Below are 17,214 nucleotides of genomic sequence, written 5' to 3' on the forward strand. Positions count from 1 at the left end.
CTTGGACACATATCTCCATGGATTTCATTTCTGATCTTCCGCTATCTCAGGGCATGTCCGTTATCTGGGTGATATGTGATCGCTTCTCTAAGATGGTCCATTTGGTTCCTTTGCCTAAGCTGCCTTCCTCTTCCGATCTGGTTCCTGTGTTTTTCCAGAACGTGGTTCGTTTGCACGGCATCCCTGAGAATATTGTGTCAGACAGAGGATCCCAGTTCGTTTCCAGGTTCTGGCGATCCTTTTGTAGTAGGATGGGCATTGATTTGTCGTTTTCGTCTGCTTTCCATCCTCAGACTAATGGACAGACGGAGCGAACCAATCAGACTTTGGAGGCTTATTTGAGGTGTTTTGTCTCTGCTGATCAGGACGATTGGGTGACATTCTTGCCGTTGGCTGAGTTTGCCCTTAATAATCGGGCTAGTTCCGCCACCTTGGTTTCGCCTTTTTTCTGCAACTCTGGTTTCCATCCTCGCTTTTCTTCGGGTCATGTGGAGCCTTCTGACTGTCCTGGGGTGGATTCTGTGGTGGATAGGTTGCAGCAGATCTGGAATCATGTGGTGGACAACTTGAAGTTGTCACAGGAGAAGGCTCAGCGCTTTGCCAACCGCCGCCGCGGTGTGGGTCCCCGACTACGCGTTGGGGATTTGGTATGGCTTTCTTCCCGCTTTGTTCCTATGAAGGTCTCCTCTCCCAAATTTAAACCTCGTTTTATTGGGCCTTACAAGATATTGGAAATCCTTAATCCTGTATCTTTTCGTCTGGATCTTCCTGTGTCGTTTGCTATTCACAATGTATTTCATAGGTCCTTGTTGCGGCGGTACATTGTGCCTGTAGTTCCTTCTGCTGAGCCTCCTGCTCTGGTGTTGGTTGAGGGCGAGTTGGAGTACGTGGTGGAGAAGATCTTGGATTCTCGCCTCTCCAGGCGGAGGCTTCAATACCTGGTCAAGTGGAAGGGCTATGGTCAGGAGGATAATTCCTGGGTGGTCGCCTCTGATGTTCATGCGGCCGATTTAGTTCGTGCCTTTCATGCCGCTCATCCTGATCGCCCTGGTGGTCGTGGTGAGGGTTCGGTGACCCCTCACTAAGGGGGGGGTACTGTTGTGAATTTGCTTTTTGCTCCCTCTAGTGGTTACTAGTTTTTTGACTCTGGTTTTTCTGTCATTCCTTTTATCCGCACCTGGGTCGTTAGTTAGGGGTGTTGCTATATAAGCTCCCTGGACCTTCAGTTCAATGCCTGGCAACGTAGTTATCAGAGCTAGTCTGCTGTGCTCTTGTCTACTGATCCTGGTTCCAGTTATATCAGCTAAGTCTGCCTTTTGCTTTTTGCTATTTGTTTTGGTTTTGTATTTTTGTCCAGCTTGTTCCAAATCTATATCCTGACCTTTGCTGGAAGCTCTAGGGGGCTGGTGTTCTCCCCCCGGACCGTTAGACGGTTCGGGGGTTCTTGAATTTCCAGTGTGGATTTTGATAGGGTTTTTGTTGACCATATAAGTTACCTTTCTTTATTCTGCTATCAGTAAGCGGGCCTCTCTGTGCTAAACCTGGTTCATTTCTGTGTTTGTCATTTCCTCTTACCTCACCGTCATTATTTGTGGGGGGCGTCTATCCAGCTTTGGGGTCCCCTTCTCTGGAGGCAAGAAAGGTCTTTGTTTTCCTCTACTAGGGGTAGCTAGATTCTCCGGCTGGCGCGTGTCATCTAGAATCAACGTAGGAATGATCCCCGGCTACTTCTAGTGTTGGCGTTAGGAGTAGATATATGGTCAACCCAGTTACCACTGCCCTATGAGCTGGATTTTTGTATTCTGCAGACTTCCACATTCCTCTGAGACCCTCGCCATTGGGGTCATAACAGGAGACCCGATTATCTCAGTCCTGGTTGGGTCGACCTGGCACAACGAGATTTGATGCTGGGGTCCACCTGGTATTATGAAAGGGTTTAAAATGGGCCTGAAACTGGCAACAAAAAGGCTGTTTAATCCTTTGTTGTGGGAGAAAATTGCTTTTCCCTCCTGTGGTATCAGAAATGAGCTGATCCAGTTTCTCTCCGAATAAACGCCCCCCCCCCCCCTGATAAGGTTGTAAGCGATTTTTTAGAGGTAGAATCCGCCCGCCATGGTCTCAACCAGAGAGCCCTTCTAATGGCAATTGCGTTTGCTGCACAGTTTGCTGCATCTAAGGACGCATTGATCAGATAGCTCCCAGCAAGAGCTATTTGATTTGACATTTCTGTCAACTCCACTGGCAGGTCCCTCTCCTGAAGAGCCTTCGTCAAAAATTCTGACCAAGACATCATGGCCTTAGCTACCCATGTTGCCACAAAAGAAGGTGAGAGGGCTGAACCTGAGGCCTCAAAAACTGAACAAGCCAAACTTTCTATAAGCCGATCCGTAGGATCCCTAATAGAGGAGCCGTTGGGAAGGGATAACAGTGTGTTAGAGGCAAAGCGAGACACCGGAGGATCTACTGAAGGGGATTCTGCCCATTTATTATGTAGCTCAGGAGCAAAAAGGTATCTTGCCTTCAAGGCTTTTTGACCTGAAAAACGTCTGTCCGGACATTCCCGGTGACGCTGGACCAAGTCCTCAAACTCAGGGTGAGAAGAGAAAACCATATGAAATTGCTTGTCCCTCTTGAATGATACCTTGTGATCCGAGGTCAAGGCGGGTTCGTCTTCTACTCCCAGGGTCTGGTTGACGGCCTCAATTAGGCTGTCTACTGACTCCTGGAAACCAGGTGTCTCCAAATTAAGGGACCCCTCAGAATCCTAGTCCGAACCGAGTTCACCGCTCTCTGCTGGGGAAGGTGAACGAGAGGCGGAACTCCCAGATGCAGATGCACCTGATGGACTGGGAGACGCTGTGAGGGTTCGCTTCCCCCGCGTCTGCCTAGTGCAAGCGCGGCCCCTGCAGGCCGAAGGCACTTGAGTCGGAGGATCTCTCTAAGGCAGGTAAACCGCTGTCCCTGACTCCAGCCGGGGTCTGAAGGGACTTGATTGCCTTAGTTAGGGATGCCATGGATTGCGACAAGGACGTGACCCATTCCGGTGGAAACACCCCAGTTTCTGCCTGAGTCGCAGGGGAAATGGCGGGGGAAATTGCAGGGGGGGCTCCTGAGGGCGTTCCGAGTCACAGGCCTCGCAGAGACGATTACTCTGGGCATGCGGAAAAGCGGACCGACAGGCTACACATACGATATATAAGACCGTGTGAGATTTGGTCTTTCTAGACATGGTGCTCTGCAGATGCTATAATCAGGGGCTCTAGACTGAAGAAATGCAGATATTTCTGCTGTCAGGCTGGGGGGAGTAGCACTTACCCCAGTCCTGTGTCCCCGTACGCACTGTGGAACCAGTCACAGAGCGATGAGTGTGTGCTGGCTTTCTTTTTTTTAAAAAAGAGCGCCGTCATCAGTGGGCGGAGCTGCTGGGATTGCAGCGTCCCTGCAGCCTACAGCAGGCCAAAGCCGGGGCCTTGATTTCTCCTCGGTGAGGAAAAAAGGGGGCAGACCCGGAAAATGACGCGCCGGAAGGGCGGGGCTTCTGCCCGTGGCCTACCCCAGTCAGAAGCCAGGAAGTAAATTTAATGATCGCCCCGGAAGTGACGCCGGGATACCAGCCCGCGGCGCCGCACTGGTAAGACCGTGGCGCCGCCCACACCAGACAGGTCGCGGCGCCGACAGTAGGTGAAAGACTGCGGTGCTGCTGGTTGTAACCGCCGCAAGCCACAGAGAGAATGCGGCGCCCGCAGAGCTGTCCTGCCCTTCAGACGCCTGGTAAGATGCGCTACAACAGGAGCCCCCCTTCAGCCCCCCCTCTGGATGCTAAGGTTAGAGGGGGTTGTAAAAAAGACGGTGCAAGCACCCTAACTCCATCTTCCCTTCATAGGATGAGGAGAGGGACCGTCCGCCACCCTTCTATCACCGCTGTCTGAGCATTGGTGATGAAGTGCGGGCCGCACGGACAATCCACGTGCACCTGTACAGCCTATGGTTCTGTTACCTTAGGGTGGTCAGGGCTAAGTCCGGCAAGTAATCCCACATTGCGGGAGAGGATACGTGGAGGAATACTCACACGTGCTCGCCAGTTGATGGTTTGGGGAGATCGGACCCCTTCAAAAGGGTCCGTCACCCCTGTCTCACTTCCAAGATGTAGAAAAAAGGGTCCAAGAGGTCTGGGACCCAGACGTGTGCCTCCTTCAGACACTAAGCATGAACTGGGTTCTCCGGTGGCCAGTGTCAGGGTGTATACGATGGAGGAGGAGCTAAACTTTTTTTCATGTTTACTTAGTGTCCGCCTCCTGGCGGCAGTAGCATACACCCCACAGTCCTGTGTCCCCCAATGAGGCGAAGGAGAAATATACTTATCCTACCTAACCTATACTTACCTATACCTATCACCTATCCATGTGGAGGTCCCTGATGGTATTGGACATTCAATCTTCTGGTCTTCGATCTTCTGGAAGCTCAGGTACACAGCTTGCTCTGATATTATTGAGCTGGTGTCTTGTTGAGGGTTTTCTAGTTGACAAATGAGAACCCTCTGAACACGGGCTGGTCCGCTGGTGTTATAGATAATGGAGCCTCTGCCACTTTGATCTTGTCAAGCTTAAAAGCACGGAACCTGGGTTTAGGCTTTGTTGGCTATAGAAAATGATGCAGAAAAAAGTCATGGTGAACTTGGTGACTAATCAAAACAATGTTCACTTGAAGTATTGGAAAAAAAAAATAGCTCAATAGTAAATAGAGCCTGTCACCAGGTTTGTACAGTATGAGATAAGACCAACGCCTTTCTGCCCTGATACTGATATACAGCATTCTAATATGTTGTTTATGTGCTCCAATCCAGCCTGCAAGAAAATAAAAAGACCTTTTATAATCACCTACGCGCAGTCAGGTCCGATGGGCGTCACTGTCTTTGTCCAGTGCCTCCCTTCTGCTTGCGATACCATCGTCCTTCTTGCATCGTGTGGATGGTGTCCTACATCATCCACACAGTATCCCCAGCATTGCACTCCAGCGCAGGGCACAAAAGTATGTCTGCTAAGGAGCGCAATGCTGGTAACATTGTGTGGTTGACGTAGGACGCGACATCCACACAGAGCAAGACAGGATAGCATCGCTAGAAGAATGGAGACACCGAACCTAGACTAGTGAACCCCATGGGACCCGAAGGCCCCACAGGTGAGTATTATAAAAGGTCTTTTTCTTGTCTTCTGTCTCATCATACATAGGATGCAGAATTATGTGCAGGTAACAGCCCAGGTATGGTGAGAACGAGAAGTTTTATACAAGTGCAATCTGTAGTTATCACTTCAGCTCTGAACACTTTCACCTGATAACAGAGCCTTTCTGAATTGGGCTAGCTCCATCAGTTCTGGTTTTTGACAAAATTGGTTCATATTTTTTGTTTTATTTTTCTTCTGGTCAAAATCACCAGTGGAGACTATAAAAAGGACAATTATTATTGAAACATGTAAACTAATCTTCTTTAGATTCACTTCCAGGTCTGCCTGAAAAATTATGAAAACGTTGCGAGCTGGTCCTTATGGAGGGCCCATGGAAATTTTTTTTTTTTTTTTACCAAGGGCCGTCTTCTCTTATCTCCAGCTACAGACACCTATGCAATGCTCTGCCAGATTAAATATCTTGTACCTGACAGAACTTATAACTAGTTAATTATTTGCATATAGCCTACAAAAGGGTCTGAAAGAAGCACAATCCTATAGACTAGACATGCTTCGGTAATAAATTACATTATCTATGATAGTAATGTAGAGATTAACGCCATCCAAATTATTTTCCAACCCTGACACTAAACATAATGTATCACAGAACCAAAAGTGTAGAAGATTGTTGGAGAGAATCTTATTCAGATCCAAAGGACAATTCTGTCCATTACTTACTACAGGGATGTATGGTGGGGCCATCCTGAGGGCTTCCACTGAGACCCAATCAGTTCGCTGGAAGAAGGGGTGCTCTCGAATGTTACTATGGACTCCTAATCGCTGGACAGGATCTTCCTGGAGGAGCTGAAAAGGAGAAATGTATTTAGGATTTAGTAAGTGAACCCTGTGATCTGACCAGTAAAGATTATATCAGTGTTCACTGATTTCTGATTGCTGCTCTCCATAACGTGTTGTCTGCGCTGATGGTATATGTTAGTGATATTTAGTGATCAGGGGGTGCAAGCAATGGATTTCTACTTCTCTTATACTTAACAGGACATTGTAAATGTTACTAAGGAGGATGTAGATTGGGAGGAAATATCTGTGTAAGGCCGGCGTCACACTGGTGAGTTTTACGGACGTAAGAGCGCAGAAACTACGTCCGTAAAACTCGCATAACATACGGCACAATTATTCTCAATGGGGCTGCTCCTATTAGCCGTATATTACGGATCCGTAATATACGGCTTTCTACGGCCGTACAAAATCGCAGCATGCTGCGTTTGTCAGCGTATTGCGCAAAAAAATCGCCAATGAAAGTCTATGGGGGCGAGAAAAATACGGATTCCACACGGACCAGCAGTGTGACTTGCGAGAAATACGCAGCGGTGTTAGTGAAAAGTCGGTAATTCAATTGCCGGCTTTTCATTTCTCCTGCACAAACCCGACAGGATATGAGACATGGTTTACATACAGTAAACCATCTCATATCCCCTTTTTTTTGCATATTCCACACTACTAATGTTAGTAGTGTGTATGTGCAAAATTTCAGCGCTGTAGCTGCTAAAATAAAGGGTTAAATGGCGGAAAAAATTGGCGTGGGCTCCCGCGCAATTTTCTCCGCCAGAATGGTAAAGCCAGTGACTGAGGGCAGATATTAATAGTCAGGAGAGGGTCCATGGTTATTGGCCCCCCCGTGGCTAAAAACATCTGCCCCCAGCCACCCCAGAAAAGACACATCTGGAAGATGCGCCTATTCTGGCACTTGGCCACTCTCTTCCCACTCCCTGTAGCGGTGGGATATGGGGTAATGAAGGGTTAATGCCACCTTGCTATTGTAAGGTGACATTAAGCCAGATTAATAATGGAGAGGCGTCAATGATGACACCTATCAATTATTAATCCAATTGTATGAAAGGGTTAAAAAACACACACACACATTATTAAAAATTATTTTAATGAAATAAACACAGCGGTTGTTGTAATAATTTATTGTTCTCTCAATCCATTTCCAGGCCCTCGCTTGGCAAAATAATAAACGCACAAGATACATACCTTCTGCTGAAACGTCACGTCCCACGAAGTAATCCATCTGAAGGGGTTAACTAATATTACAGGCACGAGCTGCGATAAACCACTCGCTCGTGCCTGTAATCCCCGGGTGCTGAAAGGAAAGCTGGATCTGTACTTACATTGAGTCGCGGTGAGGCGCCCTCTGGTGGATGTTCTCATGAACTGCAGCCTGGGAACTTTTTCCCACGCTCCAGGTCATATGAGGACATCCACCAGGGGGCGCATCACCGCGACTGAAGGAAATGTAGGTCAATGACCTACATTTCATTCATTCGCCGGGGGATTACAGACACGAGCGAGTGGTTTATCGCAGCTCGTGCCTGTAATATTAGTTAACCCCTTCAGATGGATTACATCGTGGGAAGTGATCGGACATCAGAAGGTATGTATCTTGTGCGTTTATTATTTTGCCAAGCGAGGGCCTGGAAATGGATTGAGAGAACAATAAATTATTACAACAACCGCTGTGTTTATTTCATTAAAATACTTTTAAATCATGTGTGTGTGTGTGTGTTTTTTAACCCTTTCAAACAATTGGATTAATAATGGATAGGTGTCATAATTGACGCCTCTCCATTATTAATCTGGCTTAATGTCACCTTACAATAGCAAGGTGGCATTAACCCTTCATTACCCCATATCCCACCGCTACAGGGAGTGGGAAGAGAGTGGCCAAGTGCCAGAATAGGCGCATCTTCCAGATGTGCCTTTTCTGGGGTGGCTGGGGGCAGGTGTTTGTAGCCAGGGGGGGGGGGGCAATAACCATGGACCCTCTCCTGGCTATTAATATCTGCCCTCAGTCACTGGCTTTACCATTCTGGCGGAGAAAATTGCGCGGGAGCCCACGCCAATTTTTTCCGCCATTTAACCCTTTATTTTAGCAGCTACAGCGCTGAAATTTTGCACATACACACTACTAACATTAGTAGTGTGGAATATGCAAAAAAATGGGGATATGAGATGGTTTACTATATGTAAACCATGTCTCATATCCTGTCGGGTTTGTGCAGGAGAAATGAAAAGCCGGCAATTGAATTACCGGCTGTTCACAGATATCGCGCTGAATGAAATCTAAATACAGAATATATATATATGTGTCTCAATGACATATATATATATATACTGTATATATGTTTTCCCGAACATTTGAGCACATAAATCCATTAGATGTCGGTTTTGCAAGCCTGCGCGAAAATCTCGCAGTACGGATGCCATACGGATTACATACGGAGGATGCCATGCGCAAAATACGCTGACACACCCTGACTACGGATCACTATTTTGGGAAAATTTTTCCGTATTACGGCCGTAGTACGGACGTATAATACGTGGCGTATTGTCTTACGCCAAGTGTGACGCCGGCCTAAGGCTGTGTCCAGTACAATTACAACCTGCGTATCAGTGACTACTAACATTGTATGACCCCTATACTAGACCCTTATACGGGAACATACTGACCTGTTCAATGATGTCCCTGGCACTGGAGGAAGAATCATCAAAGAGTGTGGGATCTCTACTCTCACTGGTCAGCATCTCATTTAAGATAACTCCAAACGAGAACCAGTCTACTCCGGCGTTATACTCCTCCATGTCCAGGATCTGCCATAGAGCAGCATTATTAGTAGTGCCGCCTCCTGTGTGTCACCGCACTTATGTCACTCATATCGTAATGTCACCCTATAGTAATGGCAGTAAGTCTTACTACTCAGTCAGGAGACACAAAGGATCTTCCAAAATTATGCTCCAGAAATGGAATTAAAGAAGGATATTAACAATCAGAATGAATGTAATATATATGGGTGTGACGGCGTACACAACGCTCTGCTCAGTTTGTTACCGCCACACACTTTAACCCCTTCACCCCCAGGCAATTTTAATTTTTTTGTTTTCGTTTTTTCCCTCCCTTTTTCCACTAGCCATAACTTTTTTATTTTTCCTCCGCCTACATAACTGTATGAGCGCTTTTTTTTGCAAGACGAGTTGTACCTTTGAATGACACCATTCATTTTATCATGTGATGCACATAACCATAATAAAAAAATCCCCCAAAAAGTGCAATTTCACAATTTATTTTATTTTTATTTACCATGTTAACTATATGGTAAAACTGACACCACTATATGATTTTCCAGGTCAGTACAATTACGCAGATACCAAATATGTATAGTTTTCTTCACCACTTAAAGGGAACCTGTCAGCAGGATTGTGCACAGTAACTTACAGACAGTGTCAGTGCCATCATACTGATTACAAGGATACCTGGGTGATGAAATACGTCTTGTGGTTGCTTAATCTGTATTTTCAGTTTTCACTGACCTGCCCCCTAGGTTACACAATTAATATTATACATATTTTTTAAAAATAGGGGGCAGGTCAGTGAGGGATCCGTGACCTGCCTGAAGCCATACAGATGAATACCTAATCAGAGCACCACATGAAGACCCCCCACAGCCCGCCCCAAAGCATGAGAATATCATTAATTCAAAACTACAAATAAAGATTAAACATCAAACACAAAATATATACCGTATTTTCCGGCGTATAAGACGACTGGGCGTATAAGACGACCCCCCAACTTTACCAGTTAAAATATAAAATCTTCTTAAAAGTCGGGGGTCTTCTTATACACCCTATGTCGTCTTATAGGGCCGGTGAATATGTGCCTTTTGGGGGGGGGGGAGTGATCCTGATGACGAGGGGGCGTCTCACAGGAAAGTGAGTATCCCCCATTACCTTATCGTAGCGGTGCAGCGTGGGGGTCTCAGTGCTGGGAGTGGCGGCGGCGGCTGCTGTGCTCTGGTGCGGCGGCTGCTGTGCTCTGGTGCGGCGGCTCCTCTTCTGTGTGGGGCCTCTGTGCTGTGGGGTGGCGGTGGCGGCGGCGGCGGCATATCTTTATCCAGTTGGGGCTCCTCCGGCATCTCCTTAGCCCTGGAGGCCCCGCCGCAACTCCATCGGTGCAATGCAGCGGCCATTTTCCCGGAGGCAGCTCAATAGGTGCGATGCGGTGGCCTCCGGGAAAATGGCCGCTGCTCAGATTCAGATCTCGTCCCGAAATCTCGGGACACGAGATCTGAATCTGAGCAGCGGCCATTTTCCCGGAGGCCACCACATTGCACCGATGGAGTTGCGGCGGGGCCTCCAGGGCTAAGGAGATGCCGGAGGAGCCCCAACTGGATAAAGATACGCCGCTGCCGCCGCCACCCCACAGCACAGAGGCCCCACACAGAAGAGGAGCCGCCGCACCAGAGCACAGCAGCCGCCGCCGCTCCCAGCACTGACACCCCCACGCTGCACCGCTAGGATAAGGTAATGGGGATTACTCACTTTCCTGTGAGACGCCCCCTCGTCATCAGGATCACTCCCCCTCCCCACCCACCATATACACCGGCGTACAAGACGATTCCCGGCGTATAAGACGACCCCCGACTTTTAAGAAGATTTTCGGGGGTTAAAAAGTCGTCTTATACGCCGGAAAATACGGTATTTATAAAATTAATAAAGGGGATGGGGGAATTACAATACCCAGAGAGATTAGCAAAATTAGGATTATTTAGTCTAGAAAAAAGACGACTGAGGGGCGATCTAATATCCATGTATAAGTATATAAGGGGACAATACAAATATCTCTCTGAGGATCTGTTTATACCAAGGAAGGTATTATGTTGAAGTGGCCAAAAAAAAGAATCCTTACTAAGATTTTTTTTCCCATTACGCAGTTTACTAATTAGACTAACCCCTTAACCCCCGGAGCTTTTTTCGGTTTTGCGTTTTCGTTTTTTGCTCCACTCTTTCTAGAGCCATAACTTTTTTATTTTTCCATCAATATGGCCATGTGAGGGTTTATTTTTTGCAGGACGAGTTGTACTTTTGAACGACATCATTGGTTTTACCATGTCGTGTACTAGAAAACGGGAAAAAAAATTCCAAGTGTGGTGAATTTGCAAAAAAGTGCAATCCCACACTTGTTTTTTGTTTGGCTTGCTGCTAGGTTCATTAAATGCTAAAACTGACCTGCCATTATGATTCTCCAGGTCATTACAAGTTCATAGACACCAAACATGTCTAGGTTCTTTTTTGTCTAAGTGGTGAAAAAAAATTGCGCCATTTTCCGATACCCGTAGCATTTCCATTTTTTGAGATCTCAGGTTGGGTGAGGGCTTATTTTTTGCGCGCCGAGCTGATGTTTTTAATGATAACATTTTGGTGCAGATACGTTCTTTTGATCGCCCGTTATTGCATTTTAATGCAATGTCGCGGCGACTAAAATAAATAACTTCATTCTGATGTATTGACTATTTTTCTCGCTACACCATTTAGCGATCAGGTTAATTCTTTCTTTTAATTGATAGATCGGTCGATTCTGAACGCAGCGATACCAAATATGTGTATGTTTGATTTTTTTTTAAATTGTTTTATTTTGAATGGGGCGAAAGGGGGGCGATTTAAACTTTTATGCTTTTTTTTATTTTTTTCATATTTTTTAAAACTTTTTTTTTAACTTTTGCCATACTTCAATAGCCTCCATGGGAGACTAGAGGCTGGCATAGCCTGATCGGCTCTACTACATTGGAGTGATGCTCAGATCGCTCCTATGTAGCAGATTTACTGTATTGCTTTGAGCGTCGACCACAGGGTGGCGCTCAGAACAATCTGGCATCAACAGCCATAGAGGTCTTCTGGAGACCTCTGGTTGTTATGCCAACGCACCAATGACCCCCCCGATCATGTGACGGGGTCACTGGTGCGCGCATTTCCAGACAGATGGCCGGAAGCGCTTGTTAAATGCCGCTGTCAGTGTTTGACAGCAGCATTTAACTAGTTAATAGTGGCGGGTGGATCACGAATACACCCGCCGCTATAGCGCGCACATGTCAGCTGTACAAAACAGCTGATATGTCCTGGCTTTGATGCGGGCTCACCGCCGGAGCCCGCATCAAAGCAGGTGATCTGCCATCGGATGTACTATTCCGTCCGATGGTAGAAAGAGGTTAATTTGTTATATTTTGATTGATTGGACTTTTACAATCATAAACATACCAAATATGTGTATTTTTGTTATATTTTTAATGGGACAATAGGGGGGTGATTTGGACCTTTTTTTTTATTTTCATAATATTTTTAAAACTTTTTTTAAACTTTTTACTGTATTAGTCACATTAGGGAAACTGAAGCTGCGAGTGATCGCTGATGCACTGCTATGTATAGCTAAAATCGCAATGTCCTGTGAATGCCAGCTAAAAGCTGGCTTTCACAGGAGTACTGTCATGGCAAGCACGGAGGTCTTCAGCAGACCCCCATCTGTCATGGTAACCCATTGTAGCCCTGTGATCATGTCAATATAAGGCTGCTTTCACACTAGCGTCGGCCCGACGTACCGACGCATACTGTGAGAAAAATGCCCGACGTGGGCAGCGGAAGCAGTCTTACGATGCTTCTGCTGCCCCATTGCAAGGTCCGGGGAAGAGGGGGCGGAGTTTCGGCCGCGCATGCGTGGTCGAAAATGGCGGTCTCGATGCACAAAAAAGTTACAGTTTTTTTGTGGCGGCAGTGCGCCAAAACACGACGGTTGCGATGTGCGGCAATACGTCGCAATGCGTCGGTAATGTTAGTCTATGGGGGAAAAACGCATCCCGCAGACAACTTTGCAGGATGCGTTTTTTCTCTTAAACGACGCATTGCGACATGCAGCCAAAAACGCTAGTGTGAAAGTAGCCTAAGATTGATGGGGGCCAACACCCGGCCGTCCCACTGATTAGCTGTTATCACCTCCGCCAGTGGTTGGATATAACCAATAAACATACGTCACCGCTCCACTCACTGGTTAGTGGCGGCTTCTGGTACTAATATGAACACTGGCTGATCTGCAGTCCTCAATACTGACCACTAAACAGTGCAGAGGTGCGATGTTCTGTTCTGGTGGCAGCTAGAGGTAAGAACAGCTAATCAGTGTGATAAGCCCCCAATGATTTTATATTGATGAACTAGCCTAAATAAAGCTCATCAATGGGAAAGTATCTGAAAACCTTTTATATACAAAAATAAAAACATTCTATTCTCGACTCAGGAGCCATGTACCCCATGGTCCCAGCGAAACCGGTGGCTGTTTGGTCTCCGTGCATGTTCTCAAATGCAAGACCGTAATCCATTATCTTAATATGGCCACCAGGATGTTCTCTGGCTTTAGGTCTCTGTAAGGCTGGGTTCACATTACGTTTAAGCAGTCCGTTAACGCTGCCATTAAGCCGTATTTCGGGCGCATCGTCAACGCATGCCAAAATGGGTGTGCGCTAGCGATGTGCCGTCATTGAGTGACGGACCCAGGGACACGGGCTGCAGCATTTCCAGGTCTGTCACCGCTAGCGCAGATGGAGCATCTGCCTACTCTGTCTACGCTAGCGCGATGGCATGTCGGCACTTGCGTTAAACGCAGTCCGTTTAACACATTTCCTGAACGGGCTGCTTTAACGCAATGTGAACCTAGCCTAAGAAAAATAAAAATAACCTGAGTATAAAGTAAGTGTTCTTCTGTGGTGAAATGATGACATTCGTGAATAAACATATTTTCTCTTCCTGCTGTACTTCCCTTATCTGGAATGACTCCTTTACTATATGCCCTAACTGTACCACTGTAGGGATTACTGTATGCCGTGTGATGGTCACTCATCTGCAGCTTCCTGACAGTGATACCAGAAAATCAGATCACACTCTGATTAAACTCTGAGAATTTGAATAAAGTGTGATTTGCATTATTGGCCGGGGTTCTCTTAGATGAGAGAATATATGCTGGGGTGACCCCGGCCTTACACTGGTTAGATTACCTGTGGATGACACCCTTAGAATGGAGGAACTGGATCCCACACACCAGTTCGGCAGCATAGAATCTGACAAAAAGAAAATGAATAAGTATCAGATCCCATAGAGCGGAAACTTGGGAATCCTATTAGTCACTAGAAGCATTATTCTATATTATTCCGCTCATAGGACAATTTTCTTTCATTACTCTCAGCATTGTCAGTTCAGTTACTTTACACCATAATCAGGATGAATCTGAGCTCCTGAAGAGACTACTATAAAGGATTTCCACATCCAGAAATAGTGAGAATCTCAGGACCGGACGTTTCAGGAGTGGAAGTAACACTGTGGCCGGCAGTATCTCACTGCCCATTTATATACAACAGCGCAGCTTAGAGGGTTTTATAAAGGGGTTATCTGGTCTGCATCCCTCTGTGACTGCCGAATCGTGACGGTGTAAGAAGCGCACACCGTCAGTACTGCAGTCTGGAGAATGTATGTGTGCAAATTATATACTGTGATTATATGGCGACTACTCCTGCATGCCTCTCAATTCTCTACTATTGAGGGAAGCCGGGTGAGACTAGTCGGCACGTGAGCACAAGTCTGCAAATTGTATACGTGATCACAGGATCGCCCACCTGACCAGGGGATACTGGGAAATCTCCTTTACACATTACCTTGTCAGTGCCGTAACTGTAAACGTCGGGGCCCCAGGGTAAAACTTCATAGTGGGGCCCCTCAACATTTCTATCACTAGAGGTTGTGTGGAACGTAGTGAAGCCTGCTACGCATTGTTGTATACAACACACAGGCTTCACCACGTTCCGCAAGACCTTTAATAGATTTTGTTTATGATGCAAGTTTTAGAAGTTAAATATTCAGTGAATATGTTTGGAAAATTAATAAGATGAATAATTCCAAATATTGCACAATTTTCAAATAACTATATGTTTATTAAATATTAAGTAGTTTTAAACAGTACATATTTAAACTTTGTTCACTAAGGCTACTTTCACACTGGCGTTTTTTTCAATACGTCGCAATGCGTTGTTTAGGGGAAAAAAACGCATCCTGCAAAGTTGTCTGCAGGAGGCGTTTTTGCCCCATAGACTAACATTAACGACGCTTTGACACACGTTGCAACCGTCGTGTTGTGGCGGTCCGCCGGGAGCAAAAAACGTTACATGTAACGTTTTTTGCTGCCGACGGTCTGCTTTTTCCGACCGCGCATGCGCGGCCGGAACTCCGCCCCCACCTCCCCGCACTTCCCAGCACCTCACAATGGGGCAGCGGATGCGCTGGAAAAATGCATCCGCTGCCCCCGTTGTGCGGCGCATTCACTGCTAACGTCGGTAACCTAGCCCGACGCTAGTGTGGAAGAAGCCTTAAACATAACATTACTTAAACATTACCAATTTGTTCAGTTTTAAACAGCTACTTAAACATTTGTTTCCTAACTTTAAGAGAAGCGAATTCATCAATTACTTTGTCAAAGTTGATCTGTTGAGCTCGATCATTCTCAGTTGAAAGTAAAGCTGAGTCTTTCTTGAGCCATAGTACTTCTTAAGTAGTTTTTTATGAGTTTAAGCTTAGAGAAGGATCTTTCAGCCTTAGACACAGTCACAGGAACAGTCAGTTTGGGGCCCATTGGGTGGTTCGGGGCCCCGGGGCAGTTCCCCGGCTGCCCCTATTGTAGTTACGGCCCTGTTCCTGGTACTGGTGATGTCAAGGGGCCCCTTCCTGTGTAGAAGTTGGTAAAAGTCCCCGCAGCTCATGTATTCCATGCCAAGGAAAACATTCATCTGTAACATGGAACATTTGCATTTATTATACAGTAAAGACAGATTTTACTACTTGAAGGAATTTTCCATCCAAGAAAGTTGCAGCATATCGCTAAGATATGTAGTCACTCAATAAAAAGGGGGTTTATCTGCTGTGACCCCTAAAATTCTAAACAATGATATACAGTGCCTACAAGTAGTATTCAACCCCCTGCAGATTTAGCAGGTTTAATAAGATGCAAATAAGTTAGAGCCTTCAAACTTCAAACAAGAGCAGGATTTATTAACAGATGCATAAATCTTACAAACCAAAAAGTTTTGTTGCTCAGTTAAATTTTTATAAATTTTAAACATAAAAGTGTGGGTCAATTATTATTCAACCCCTAGGTTTAATATTTTGTGGAATAACCTTTGTTTGCAATTACAGCTAATAATCGTCTTTTATAAGACCTGATCAGGCCGGCACAGGTCTCTGGAGTTATCTTGGCCCACTCCTCCATGCAGATCTTCTCCAAGTTATCTAGGTTCTTTGGGTGTCTCATGTGGACTTTAATCTTGAGATCCTTCCACAAGTTTTCAATTGGGTTAAGGTCAGGAGACTGACTAGGCCACTGCAACACCTTGATTTTGTGCCTCTTGAACCAGGCCTTGGTTTTCTTGGCTGTGTGCTTTGGGTCGTTGTCTTGGTGGAAGATGAAATGACGACCCATCTTAAGATCCTTGATGGAGGAGCGGAGGTTCTTGGCCAAAATCTCCAGGTAGGCCGTGCTATCCATCTCCCCATGGATGCGGACCAGATGGCCAGGCCCCTTGGCTGAGAAACAGCCCCACAGCATGATGCTGCCACCACCATGCTTGACTGTAGGGATGGTATTCTTGGGGTCGTATGCAGTGCCATCCAGTCTCCAAACGTCACGTGTGTGGTTGGCACCAAAGATCTCGATCTTGGTCTCATCAGACCAGAGAACCTTGAACCAGAGTCAGTCTCAGAGTCCTCCAAGTGATCATGAGCAAACTGTAGACGAGCCTTGACATGACGCTTTGAAAGTAAAGGTACCTTACGGGCTCGTCTGGAATGGAGACCATTGCGGTGGAGTACGTTACTTATGGTATTGACTGAAACCAATGTCCCCACTGCCATGAGATCTTCCCGGAGCTCCTTCCTTGTTGTCCTTGGGTTAGCCTTGACTCTTCGGACAAGCCTGGCCTCGGCACGGGAGGAAACTTTCAAAGGCTGTCCAGGCCGTGGAAGGCTAACAGTAGTTCCATAAGCCTTCCACTTCCGGATGATGCTCCCAACAGTGAAGACAGGTAGGCCCAACTCCTTGGAAAGGGTTTTGTACCCCTTGCCAGCCTTGTGACCCTCCACGATCTTGTCTCTGATGGCCTTGGAATGCTCCTTT

At 46.4% G+C, this 17,214-nt stretch overlaps 1 long non-coding RNA gene across 1 annotated transcript; it reads right to left on the minus strand.

Moving 5' to 3' along the window:
- Window positions 1-8,803: 8,803 nt before the first annotated feature.
- On the minus strand, window positions 8,804-15,868 carry LOC143764866 (uncharacterized). Its single transcript, XR_013213287.1, has 3 exons — window positions 15,516-15,868; window positions 14,054-14,116; window positions 8,804-8,834 (listed from the first exon to the last, which is right to left on the minus strand). It is a non-coding gene; the product is annotated as an uncharacterized LOC143764866 (long non-coding RNA).
- Between the last annotated feature and the right edge of the window lie 1,346 nt (window positions 15,869-17,214).

Source organism: Ranitomeya variabilis, chromosome 4 (assembly GCF_051348905.1).
Source record: "Ranitomeya variabilis isolate aRanVar5 chromosome 4, aRanVar5.hap1, whole genome shotgun sequence".
NCBI lineage: Eukaryota > Metazoa > Chordata > Amphibia > Anura > Dendrobatidae > Ranitomeya > Ranitomeya variabilis.